Below are 14,131 nucleotides of genomic sequence, written 5' to 3'. Positions count from 1 at the left end.
AATATATTTGTTAATGAACGTACAGCAGTACTTTGTAGCTGAAGAGAAAGACGTTCCAACATCTTTAATTTATAATGCATACAATGTTGCATATATTATCTGTTGGAAATTAAGTGAACATTAATTAACAATGTCGTGCGCAATATTACTAATTAAAGAAATTGGAAATTAAATAGCAATAATCTCATTTATTAAAAGCTGATCTTGCCTCAACAAGGCAATGATCGATCTTGAATTTAGATATAAAAAACTTAGTATGCTTTCGAGGTGCATGTAGATGCATATAAGGTAGTATTAAAGGTAAAAACTAATTTAATTACAAGTTGTCAATATGATAAATTGTCATTTTTATTAATCGAAAGTTCAGGTAAACTTGTTGAAGGAGCTGAATGCTACAGCTATTACTCTAGTTCCCAAAGTTCCTAATTAATCCAACCTACACTACTAGAAAAGAGGCACTTTTTGTGTCATTTTTCTTTTAGTCGTTTTGGATAAACGATACAAATTGGAGTCGTTTAGTGTTGAAACGACCTCACTTTGTCAAATGACATTGCTTCAACAGTAAACAACGTCAACAAGTGACGTCATTTCTGTCAAAACGGTGCCACTTGACAAAGTGGAGTTGTTTCTATAGTAAACGACATTACAAGTGACATTGTTTACTATTAAAACAACTCTGATTAGAAGTAGCATTGTTTCACTTTTGAAATGACATCACTTTTCTAATTGATGTCATTTCTACAGTGGATTATAAGTAATTATTTTTCTAAATTTGATAAGTAACTATTATTTATTGATGAGGAGTTCATGTGTGGACAATACATTAATTATCATCCACTTGAAGGCCAGGGAGAAAGACCCTCAAACTGTCAAACATCTTTATAAAGACATTATATTTTAAATGATTATTGTCCCCAAAGGGTAGCTCAATTGACTGAAAAACATGTCTTATGAAGCGGAGGTCACTAATTCGAATCTCCCCTTCCCTTTTCTGTGGATATGTTAAGAAAAAATGATTATCATCACGTTGAAGGGAGGAAGAGTACTTTCGAACATCATTAGCAATATTATCTGGCATTGTAAATGATTATCCTCCCTTCAACTGGATGATAATGTATTTTAATTTCCACACAAGATCTCATGTGTGGACAATACATTAATTATCATGGCCACTTGAAGGGAGAAAGTCCCTCAAACACCTTTAATTAGGAATGTATATAGCACTGTAACTGACAAATAATATAATAGACATCTTGCATTCATTAATAAATACATTATATAAATGATTATATAATGCATATATAATCATTAATGATTATATAATGCATATATAATCATTAAATAAATACATTATATATATTTTAAATGATTATCATCGAGTTGAAGGGAGGAAATTTCGAACATCATTAGCAATCTGGCATTGTAAATGATCATCCTCCCTTCAACTGGATGATAATGTATTTTCCACTGTCGATGCGTCGATTTCACGAGCTCGTCTATACGGAGGACGAGGGTCAGACCCTCGTCCGACCCTCGTCCTACGTGGCACCTTTTTTGCTTTTTTTTTTTTTTTTTAAAAAAAAAAAAAAAAAATTGAAAAACTAATACTTCTTATCTTTCTTAACATTTTTAATTCCCCCAAATTTTTTCCCCCTCCTTATCTCCTCTCCCGCGCTCCTCCATCTTCCCTCTCCCTCCCACCTCCGGCTGAAAGCCACCCACCGGCGACCATCAAAACCCAACCTCCGAGCACCGGTGACCACGCCGCCCAACCTCCGGGGACCTCAGATCTGGTTTTCACCCAAAAAATCATCCCTCCATCTCCATCTTCCCTCTCCCCCTCCCAACGTCGCCCATCGACAACCACACCTACCTAACCTCCGAGCACCGGTGATCACGCCGACCCAATCTCCGGCGACCTCAGATCTGGTACTAGCCCTAGATTTCCCCTAAATTTCAGGTATCCTTCCTACAATGTTGTGTGGTGTTTCAGATATTTGGCCATTTTGGTCCTTTAGATTATATTTTGGTAGAGTTTTGGAGTTTTGTTTATGGGTCTTTTTTCTTTTTTCTTCCTATAAATCAAAGACAGATTTTCACTTTATTCAGATCAACTAAAGAATGTATGTATGGTTTCTCTGCAGATATCTATCAAATGATTCAACCTCTATAATGGCTTATGGTTTTACGAGAGAGTACTGTGCTCAATGATTTTCTTGTTGCTATTTTCTCTGTTCTTGTTGTTACCATTACATGAACTCTGTGTTAATTAAGAGAGTGTTAACAAATGGGTCTTGCACTTAAAAAAACAAAAAAACAAAAACAAAAACAAATGGATCTTGCTGGGTTAGCCTCTGGATTATCATTTCATAATTTTAGTCTAATAAATAGCATATGTTGCTTCTGAAGAGAGGCATTGTATTGTTGGTTACCATGGGTATTAGATTTATGGACTAGTGATTTTGTTCTTGGAAAGTTGTTTTCTCTTCTTTTTCTGGAAAGTTTAGTTCTGTTATATTAATATGTATCACATCTAATTGTTATATCTACAAAGCTTTAGGAGAAAGAAACAACCTACTAATTTTTCCAATGTGGTTCATGACAAAAGGCATTTAACTGTAGTTCTGTTTTTGTTAATATATGCTTGTTTGCTCCTGCAATGTAATTTGTTATTGCTTGAGTAAGAAAGACAGAATTTTATGTGTTTGATTACCTACCGAAATGTTCATCCTTGAAGTAGAAACTAAAAATAATATGGACTTCATGACAGTTATTAAGATTATGCTAACAATTGGAGAAGTGAGTGGTTAAGATGATGTTGATTTCTAACTTAAATGCGCTGCCCAATTTAGACTATATCTCTGATTGGTTTTGTTGGTTTTTGCTATTGTGGCAAATATGACATGCTTGGAGTTTTTTGGGAGGGTGTTATAAGTTTGATTTGAATGCACTCATCTGAATGGTTGATTAAGCGATTTGAGGACACTCCTCACTTGATGAAATTTTTTAGTGTTATGCTAGGTTTCTCTCAAATGTTGATTTTTTCTGTAGGTGCAAAATTAAAGTGTAGAGTTTCAAGAATAAATTTTGATGATACAATTGATCGCATGGTCAGACTAAAGACAACAAAGGCCTACAGGAAGTAAAAATAACAAGCAGCATATACTTTGCATTCTTGCTGCATAACACTATTTAAAAATAAAAATTAGATTTTGAAACTGGCCTTTTATTTTATTTTTTTACTCTGGCATGTTTGGCATTGTGTCTTCAAAATATAGTTATTATCTATTTCTAATTGCCCCTCTGGTTGAATTGAATTTATGGTATAGGTGCACCTACAAATTCTCAGCTACAGAACGTGCATGTTGAGTGTTAACTATTGAAAAGCCAGCTCAAGAAGATTACATTCCTTTCTTATAACAAGCAACATCTACATATGCCTCATGGTGAAGATGAACAAGCAATGTCTATATTTAAAAATATGTAGTACATTTTTATTGGTTTGATATGAATTTGCAATGGTATATTTATTGGAATGTTGGGCTGTTTAAAATTGTATTGTGTTTCTTTTTGTGGGTATTGATAAGATGCAAAGGTCGCAGCATGAGCTCTGTTACTATTGGTTATTGTTTCCTGTACATCAAAGGTCTCAGATTTGTATGTTGGTTGTTATGTACACGCCTAATGTAATTTGAGAACTACATGATTGGTGGAATAGAGTGGATCGACTTTTTCTAAATTTTTATGCATTAAGTTAATGCAAAAACATGATTCTTTTTTTAGTTAAAATGAAGGAAAGTAGTCCATTTGACAAATTGCAAACCCTACAAGAAAAAGAGGAAAATGATTAAAATTTAACTTTTATACATGTCTATCTATGAGAACCAAAATCTTGAAACAATCTAATCAAATTTAACTACAATCTTTAAAAATCCAACTTGCCAATTTATCTCCGGTTGTATTCGCCTCATATAATTTGAAAATTCTCTATTTTCTATCACATCAAACAATTTTTCAAAAACCTAAATCCATCAACACCACTTTAACACTCAAGTTTGTGCCTTTCAATAAATTAGACAATTTTAGATAATCATATCCTGTAAAAAAAAAAAAAAAAAAAAAAAAAAAAAAAAAAAAAAACTGTTGTACATACTCACTTAAAAAGAGATTACATAATGTTTGAAAATACAATTTATATCTCGAGTACACGAAGTTCATCTTATTCTAACTCCTCTTGCATCCTTCTCTTCATTAGCGTTTTTGATCTTATCGTCAACAGTTTCAACGGCTTCAATGATCTTTGGATGCTTTGTTTTGGTTGGGTGAGAATCAATTGTTGCCTCACTCATGCACTTGAAAAACAAGATAAACTTCAAACCTTCTAAGTGACTGTGATAGATAAAATCAACAAGCTTGCAGCCCATCCAAATCAGTCTACAAAGTGCACAAAATAAAACCACAACAATTAGTCTACAAAGTGACCCTGTACAAATAATCTAACATATAAAATGCTAGAACCAAAAATTACAATCTTGAAGGAAATCAAACTAGACAACTACACACAAGTAGAGATAAAATACAATCTTGAAGGAAATCCAACTAGACAACTACATAGTTTTATTAGGCTTAATTATAAGGAAACTTGTTCTGAAGCCTCTAAAACCAAAAGTACATAAGAGATGAATATCATCTTTTCTTTTTCCAGACATGATCTCAGCAACAAGACAAGAATTTTCTCTATGTAAAGTGTGATTCATATACCACTTGGTTTAAGTATTCAACTAAATGCCATTATGTACAAGTTTTTTACCAAATAAATACATTTTTTAAATGCCATTGGGCCTTTTTTAAAGCAAAAAAATGTTTTTAAAGTTTTTTACCAAATAAACACATTTTTGCTTGACACAGTTTTTTATGTACTAAAAACACTTTTGAAGCTCCTTAACGCAATCACAAACATGTTTTAAGTCAACATTCAGATCAACCAGTTGATACATACATTCGAAGCAACAAAAATTTAGTCAATAGACATCACTTCTCGAAAGTGTCTAGTCCAAGTAACTTCATTACCTTGATAGTTACCTTTTATTTTTTTCCTCTATTCTTTTTAATTTTTTACTTAATCAAGCACCTAAAGTTAAGGGTCATTATCTAGTGTTGAACCTATATAGGTAGAGTCTTGGTGTGGCTTGAATACGGTTCTACCCTTCAGTAATTTGTATGTAACGGCCACCCAAGACTCAAACCTTGCACATTTGAGCTTGGCAACCCAGGACCAAAGGTAAAACGGAAACCCAAATAATTAGTCAATCACAAATACCAAAAGTTTAATTTACATAAAAGAAAATGATAAGGATTATTCATCAACACAATCTGCTGCATCACAAGATCATTCTCATACAATAGAAACCGAAGACTCCAAGATAAACAATCATTCCTCGACAACAACTGATAAGATGGGAGGAGTTCAATCAAATCTCAAAAGATAATACTCGATTGTATTCAACTTATAACCTGTAACTGCTGTTTGTTATTCTTGATAAAAATCACTTGTACAAGATAATCTCAATCTGTAACTGTTCTCGTTATATATACATGTGCCTTCACTAAATTACGGTAAGGCAGCAAACACACTCCCAAACCATAGTAAATTAAAAAAAAAAAAAAAAAAAAAAAAATCCTTAAAACAAAAGCCCAGAGAGTAAATCAATCACATACACAAAGGTTTCATTTTCCTCGCCTTCAGGCAAAAAATAAAAAAATAAAAAATTCCATGTTTCTTTCCTCTCCCTAGCATTTCTCAGCAACCAAACAAACCATAACCCTCATTTCAAAAGCCCATCAGTCATAGTTTCCTCCACTCCAAAATAGAGAAACTTAAAAAGATCAAGAAAGAAATTACGTTTCTTTCATTTTCCCATGTTTTCTGAGAAACCAAACGCAGAACAAGAGATTGATAGTACACAAACAAACACGTATAAAGAGCCGCAAGAAAAAAGATTAAGTAGCATACTCTGGGGAATTCAGCAGAAAGGAAGTGCCTGAATTTTGGGGACCTGAAACTGATGGTCGACGGAATTACCACCAACAAGTCACTGATAGCGCCTGAAATCTGCATTCTTTACGATTTGAGGGCTAGGATTCAGCCCTCAGCAGCATTACATGGGCGAGAAAAGGAAGATTGATGTTTGAAGATTAGGATCCCGTGTAGAGAGAGTGGCGGTCGTCGGCGCTCCTAGTCGGCGAACTACGGTGGGCGGCGACCTGCGGTGGTCGTGGGCGGTGGAGATGGGGTGAGGTTTGAGAGGATTTTGAAATTTTGGGGATGAGTTTTCTGAAAATGGGGGGAAGAAAAGGTAGTCCTGTGTTTTCAGAACTTTTTGTTATTTTGTTATTTTGTTTTTGTTTTTGTTTTTGTTTTTTTTTTTTAAAAAAAAAAAAAAAAAAAAAGCAAAAAAGGTGCCACGTAGGACGAGGGTCGGACGAGGGTCTGACCCTCGTCCTCCGTATAGACGAGCGCAACACTGTCAATTTTTGTGAAACCGACGCTGTAACTGACGCATTCACATTGATGTCAATGCACTTTGTGTAACATTGACAATTTCAAAAATTGATTGAGCAACACTGTCAATTTTTAAACATTGACAACAAAATAATAATAAATAAATAAAATAAAATAAAAATAACTTACAATGCAGTGCGCATTATTAACTAAAGAAGTTCGAAATTAAATAGTTGACTTATAATTAATTCCCCAATCTCATTTGTTAAGCAAATGTTGCCTCAACAAGGCAATGATTTATCGTGAATTTAGATATAAAAACCAAGTACGTTTTGATAAAGGGTGTTATGTTTCTTAAAATTTGGTACGAGTTATATATGATATTCAATTAATGGTTAACTAGTCCCTTTCTTGTCTGTTTGACAAATTAAATGATTGAACTGCTGTAAGTCCACCACAATTACTTACATGTGCGTAGTCTCAAAGAGCGTACAGCTCAAGTAACAAAATTAAATTAACCAATGTGTAGTGGATACGCCATGGTTGACCTTTCAATTAATAAAAATCGCAATTTATCACGTTGACAACTTGTAAATTATATTTTGCTTTTATATCTTAGAGCATTAGCAGCAGTAGTTTCTCTTAAACTTTTCATCAATTTATAAAATTAAACTATTTTTTGCTTCTCCCATTTAAATGCACTTCACAATAGCTTCTTTTATCATTTTTTTTCTATACCATTTAAATATTCTTTAAGTTAAATATTAAGAGAAAGAGAGAGAAAAGAAAAATTATTTAAATATTGTTTTAAATAAATACTAGAGGAATGAGAGAAGAAAAATAAATTTTTTTATATTAAAATAATGTTAAGAAAACTACTTTTGGTTCCCTAGACCTAGGTACAACTTTTGGTAATTCCCTTGCTATTTCCTTAGTTTAGGGAACAATTAACAAGACAATCTGATTCAATGAGTTTTTTAAGAGTTTTCTCTACACCTAAGGAAATGAATGAGAATTAAGGTAATTACTACTAACGCTCTTACTTAACCCCATAACCACAATATATATGTGCAGGTATCAAGTAAAAATGTTCCTCCATTCAAGTTGATGGTATCGGAGTTTCATAGATCTTGTCGCTGTGGTGTGGTTTCTTTGCAACCATTCCGATTCAGTTTCCATCAGTGCTTGTTTTGTTGATGTGAAGTATCTTTTCACTTTCTGTAGTTGCGCGCTGCTGTTTTGTTAAATGAACTTTGCATATGGGCAGCCCCAATTTTTTCAATGAATCGGGTCATTTATTTGTCTTATTCTCAGTATTTTTAGATTTTGTATTGATTTCTAGTTGCTTTGGAGCTATATATTGTTTGGATTGTCCATCTTTTATTTTTACTTTTTTCATGTAATATAATCTCCCTTTTATCCCTTCCCTATATATCTTGATTTTTTTTTAAAGAAAAAATAAAAATAAAGAAGAAGAAGAAGAAGAAGAAGAAGTTAATGGTATTGCATTAATCATAATTAATTATGTGGACAAGAGCCAACGTTCGAGTTAGAGAGTGCTTGGGGTGAGAGAGGCAATTTTTCCTATGAGAATCAACTAGGGTTTATACTTTATATTACGAAAATATATATATACATATAAAGAGCTACGTTTATACAATGAAAAGTGGCGGGATTTAAGTAAAAGAGAAATGTTAGAGCTCCTTCAATGTCTTTCTGAAGTCTTTCTAAACTGATATGGCACAATATTCTTATTAATAGCATTCCTCGAGCTGTTCGGAAACTAATAGCTCACAGTGTCCGAACACTTCAGCAGACACAAATCACAGAGAACTCGTGTTTGCAGAGATGTTCGAACGGCCGAGCGAACGCGACTTACAAAAAGCACTCGTTCTATGTGGTGTCCGAACAATAATGCAATGGTTGCAGATGGTGAAGTCATTATGCTAGCGCTCGGACGCTAGGGTGAAGCCATCAGGACGCGCTTCTAGAGAAACACTGATTACTACTAGGTTTGCTGGGGTATTTTGGGGATAGTAGAGCTTCACTATATATATGTTGTATTGTAACCCAAACTTATTGATTGAAGGAACATAGTCGCACTCACTCCTGTGGACGTATCCAAATTGTGGAACCATGTAAAATCTGTGTCTTACTTCTCTCTTACTATCTTCTTGTTTCGATTGATATTTTAATCAATTAGATTAAAATAGTAAAAATTTGAGATAAAAATATCTGCGGTAAAAAGTTAATTTTTAAGTTTTGAATAAAATATCTATGGGTTAACCCAAGTTAAATTAACTGAGATAAAATCTAACTGGAGTTAGTAAAAATATCTAAATGAATATATTCCTTGTAATAATTAATTGATGACTTATCTTACCATGTGGCTTATCCCTCACGTCACTCAACTTGTTGAACAAGTTTGAAAGTTCTATAAAAACAAAGCCTCAGTTCATCTTACTTTCTTATTCCTTCTTCTTTTATTTCTCCTCTTTCTCTTTTTATTCTTTCTTCTTCATTCTTCTCTATTCTTCCGTCCAACGCCTAGCACGAACAGAGAGAGAGAGATGAGAGTAAGAGAGAGACCGAGAGAGATCGAGAGATTGAGAGAGATAATGAAAGGGAGTGGGATGCTGTCGGAGAGAGAGAGAGTGGACTAAAGAGAGATCAAGAGACAGAGAGAGACCGATCTGGAGAAGAGAAAACCAAAGGGCGATCCGGTGACCTAGGTCCGACTTTCGGCGAGGCAGAGACGGTCCGGTGGTTCCTGTGGAGCATGGTTGTCGCCGGTGAAGGCACTAGGAGTCGGAAATCCAGCGTTTTCTCAGTACCAAACAAGGAGGAACTCATTTTGGGTAAGTATGGCTTTTGATTTCCAATTTTTTTTAGCTTATTTTGTGAAAATTCACGGTAGAGAATCTGAATGGGTATTGTGATTCTGTTAAAAAAATTCGTGGGTTTCCTTCCCTTTTTCGCCTGGTGAACATTCCGAAAATTATGGGTTGCTTGTGTAGAAAGTTTTTGAGGAAACCAAATGAGTGTAAAACGAAAATTTTGCTGGGTTGTTTTTGTTAGAACAAAATGAGTATTGTGTTTTAAGTTGATTTTGGGAGCTTACTGAATGGGCATTGGGCTAGATTTCTTTATTTTTTTTTGGGATATTGATTTGTTGGGTTAATATTATTTGTGAATTTTTTATACTGATTTGTTGGGTTGGTTTCTGAAAGTCTGGATTTGTTTTGGATGACAGAACCGAATGGGTGTTCTAGTTCTTTTTGAGTACTGATTCAAATCCTTGATACCCATTAGAAAATTTTACTGCCCATAGATGTATAAATTTTTTTTAGACAAGCTCATTAAAGTACCCATTTCAATTTTGGTTAAATTCTATGCGTACTAGGTATTCATGCTTTTGTTGTGTTTAGAAGAGAGAGTTTCAATAAGAAAAATTGAATCTTATGTGTAGTGTTTTATTTGTGGTATCCTTGAATTTTCTGTTTATGACTCAATCAGCATTTTAGAGTTTCTATTGGTGCTGAATGGGTTCTTATTGAGGTTGAGGTGTTGAGTATTTTCGATTCTTAGATGATTTTCTTGAGTTATGTTGATGGAAATTGGTTGTGGATGGAGGGTTGACCTAAGATTTGATTTGAGAATGTTGTGAAGGATATTATGCAGAAAACAGAATAGATATTGAAGATTTTGGATAATTAAATTATGCTGGAAATTGTAGATTTTATTTGGTTAAATTGTAAATAAATTTTGGTTCTTGTGGGATTTTGGGTGAGAAGAGTGATCAAATAGGCATTACAATTTCTTTGAGAAAATTGGTTGAATGGTTAAATGGTATTTGTTGGCCAAATTGAATTTCTATCTAGGAAAGTTTTAGTCGGATGGAAATACTGTATACTTAAATGTAGCAAATTTGGATAGAGATTTTGTATATAGAATATATATATATATATATATATATAGCATAATTTAGTTTAAGTCTTAGACCTAAAATTTCATAACGCTCCGCTAAGTTTATCCTTGTGTTTTATTTATGTAAAAGCTCGACCCCGACGCTAATGACAAGTCAAGGTAAGGGGATACAACATTGAAAAACCCCCAACAAAATTTTATTACAAAATCTTTTGAGAAAAGTGTTAGGAAATTTTACGAAGCATTTACTCATGTGATTTTAATTATTTCAATGTCAAGTTTTTATTACTCATATGTCATTATTCATGAAATTTTGTGCATAAATTTACAGTTATGATTAAGAGCATTTTAAAGTTATGATTTATGCATAATTACAGTTATGATTAAGAGCACTTCAAAGTTATGGATTATGCATACTTACAGTTATGAATAAGAGCATTTCAAAGTTATAATTAAAGAGCATTGCAAAGTTTATGATTTATACATGAATATAGTTTTGAATGAAAAGAACATCTATAGTTTAAAATCTGCACATGACTATAGTTATGAAAACGGCTCTTACAGTTTTAAAGTAAAGTGTACAATTATAGCAGAGCCTATAGAATTACAGAAAACGTTCATGTGTAGTAATTGTTTAACCCTGAGACACTATCACAATTATGATCAGTATCATATAGGGTAGCATGGCAAGCACACCGAAGGACGGTTACGCGAAGGTGTACATGTGTGCTACCGGCCAGGGTTGGCCTTCACCTAGGGAAGTTCCCCAACCCGGCGACTCTCCCATGTGATGATAGGCTGAGTTTATAGGTCCTTTGGACAAAGCCAACATGCTCCACTCACGGGAAATAGCGGTGTAGAGTCTTGTAAATGAGCAAACTACAGTTACAGTTTTTAAGAGAAAATAAATGAAAAGAATTTACTTGATCATTTATAAATTTCTCATACCATTATTCATGTTCCTTGTTCATTTATTTTAATTTCTGTTTTAATTGTTAATTAAATTATAGCATGTTTTAATTCCCTGGTGTTGTAATTTCCTTACTGAGTTGTCCAACTCACCCATTTTTCTCCCAATCTTTTCAGATGACACAGTAAGACGAAGTCATTTCTTTGTAATGGCGTAGACCTCGCTGAGAGCAATAAATCGTTGTAAACTAACCAAACCTTTATATTGTATAGTATGTCTCTTTGTTGGAATTCATGGCATTGTAAATAATTATTAATAGGTATGAATAATAAAATTGGAAGTTACAATCTATATGTTGTAAATGTACGCTTCCATTTAAATGTTTTTAGCTCTTAAAATTCGTGTTTCCCCTTATATCCCAAAATGAGGGCATGACATCCTCTGTCGCGGGAAACACGATTGCATTTAACATATACAATAAGCCTTTAAACCCATAGGACTTTCTAGTGGACGAGTGAAGTCTCGTGAGAGTTTGCCAAGAATGATACCCACAAATATTATGCAAATCATGTTATCCAAAAGAGTGAAGTATCACCAAAATTATGATTATCATTCATTACCAAGCTTAAAATGATAAACTCCATCTTCAAAATGAAATGGAATTCCAAAGTCTAACCACTTACAAATAACAGGTTGAGGCATCACAATTCAATTCAGTGTAAAGTGAACTAGCATATAATCATGAGGCTTCAAATTATTTCAAATGTGCAATGACTCAATACCTCAAAGTTCACTAGGGTTCTCATGAGAATGAATAACCATGGCATAATAGTAAGAACTTTATTCTCTTTTTTATTTTTTTATTTTTTATATGCAGGCTGTGCAGTGCTTAGCTCTCTTAAGCTTTCTAATTGACCCATATATCAAACTTTAAGCGAATGACTCCCAAACCAAATGGTTTTATGGTACTAGGTGTAAAAACACCCCAAATGGCTGACTAACTCAAGTTAAAAAATGCTACGAAGCCAAACTAGTCATGCTATCAATCAATGAAAACTTCCACCTTTTGACGCGAACACTCAATACTTAATGAGATAAGAAGTCCGATTACTTAGTGAAAAGTGATGTGCAAATTTTAGTATTCGCAAGCGCACAAATCGTTTGCAATATAGTGTATGTGTAACTGTAAGGTCGAATCCACAGGGAATTTTATTGCAAAAATTAATTTCTATTTAAACTAATTATATTTTAACCTAGTTCCGAATTTAGAGGTTTTGTAAATAAAAAAAATAAAATAAAACAAAAGAAAATGTATTAAGGTTTTAGAATCCACACCTACTAAATCACAACAACATATTCCCATGTTTGTTAATACATATCCGAAGTTCTCACCGTATAAATCCTATATATGTTCTACTATGCTTGAAAAATTAATTAAATCATTCAATGAATTCGTTTTTTGCACAATCACAAAAGATATCCAGTATAAACAAAATCATCAAATGTATCAGTAGAATGAAACACAATGAATATCCAATGTTTTGATAAATGAAAAATCTAAGCAATTAATTTAAATGAGACTATTTCAAATCATCACATGTATCCGGAAATCACAATATATATCCAATAAATCATCTCAATAATTGAAAAGCAGTAAAACATTGAAAATATTAAACCAAATAAAATCGGATCGTATAAACTCTCATGAAAATATTGTTGCTCTTTAAAGGTAAGGTTTCATCCTCAACCTTAGTTGAAAAAATTAACTACTCATCACTAAGAAGAAAATACTAAATTTTATTAAGAACATAAAAATAAAAACTTACAAAGAATAGAAGCCAAAGAACCCAGCTGCTGCTATATACAATGTTGGGATGTCTCTAAGTGGTGCATAGCATTGGGTATTTATAGCAGAAAATTATGTTAAACCCAACTTTTACAAAATGGCACCTCTACCCCTCTAAACCCTAATAGGAGAAAAGAATGCTAGGGTTTAGGGTCATATCTTCAAAATGACACCTCTACCTTCAAAAACCCTAATAAGAGAAAAGAATGCTACTGTTTGGAGTGTCTGCAGCCGCCAGGAACAAAGAAATTCCCGTTTTTATATTGCGGAGAATTTATGACATAGCAGAAATTCAAATTAGGAAAATTATATTTCACAATGATTTATAGCATTTTGAATTATCTTTCCAACGCCGCTAATTTCACTTCAATATGATACTTGAACGGAAAGTTATGGTCAAAATACTATGACTTGTGCAAAATCTGAAATTTAATCCAATCCGATTTTGACTTTCAAAATTTGCATTTTTTCACTTTAAAACTACTAGTCTCTCTCCATGATCTGCCAAAATACCAAAATACAAAAACTAACCAAAAACATTAAAAAATAACAAGGCTAAAGGTTTAACAAATGTGAATTAAGGGGTCCAAATATATAATATTTGACACTCATCAAATACTTCCAAACTTACATTTTGCTAGTCCTCGAGCAAAACAAAATGAAAAATAAAATCAAAGCAAGAAACATAAATTCGCTTTCGTGGGAGAGACGATTGCATTTAGCGTATGCAACAAGCCTTTTAAACCCCTAGGACTCCCTAGAGGACGAGTAAAGTCTCGTAAGGGTTTGCCAGAAATGATACCCACAAACATTGAATGAGGAGGCATGACTCATAGCATACCCCTAAACTTGAATGTAAGAACACTTGTCCCTGAAAAACCAAATACACTGTCCTGGAAGATGTCACTCGAGCTCAGCTGAAAGTGGGCTCGAGCCTAGAGAGGAA

General features: G+C 33.4%; 1 long non-coding RNA gene across 1 annotated transcript; it reads left to right on the top strand.

Annotated features, from left to right (window-relative positions):
* The first annotated feature begins 8,976 nt into the window (after window positions 1-8,976).
* On the top strand, window positions 8,977-11,688 carry LOC133866946 (uncharacterized). Its single transcript, XR_009899949.1, has 2 exons — window positions 8,977-9,360; window positions 11,516-11,688. It is a non-coding gene; the product is annotated as an uncharacterized LOC133866946 (long non-coding RNA).
* The last annotated feature ends 2,443 nt before the right edge of the window (window positions 11,689-14,131 follow it).

This window comes from Alnus glutinosa, chromosome 4 (assembly GCF_958979055.1).
Source record: "Alnus glutinosa chromosome 4, dhAlnGlut1.1, whole genome shotgun sequence".
In the NCBI taxonomy this organism is placed as follows: domain Eukaryota; kingdom Viridiplantae; phylum Streptophyta; class Magnoliopsida; order Fagales; family Betulaceae; genus Alnus; species Alnus glutinosa.
The sequence above is the reverse complement of the archived record's forward strand: the minus strand, read 5'-3'. Positions and strand labels throughout refer to the sequence as shown.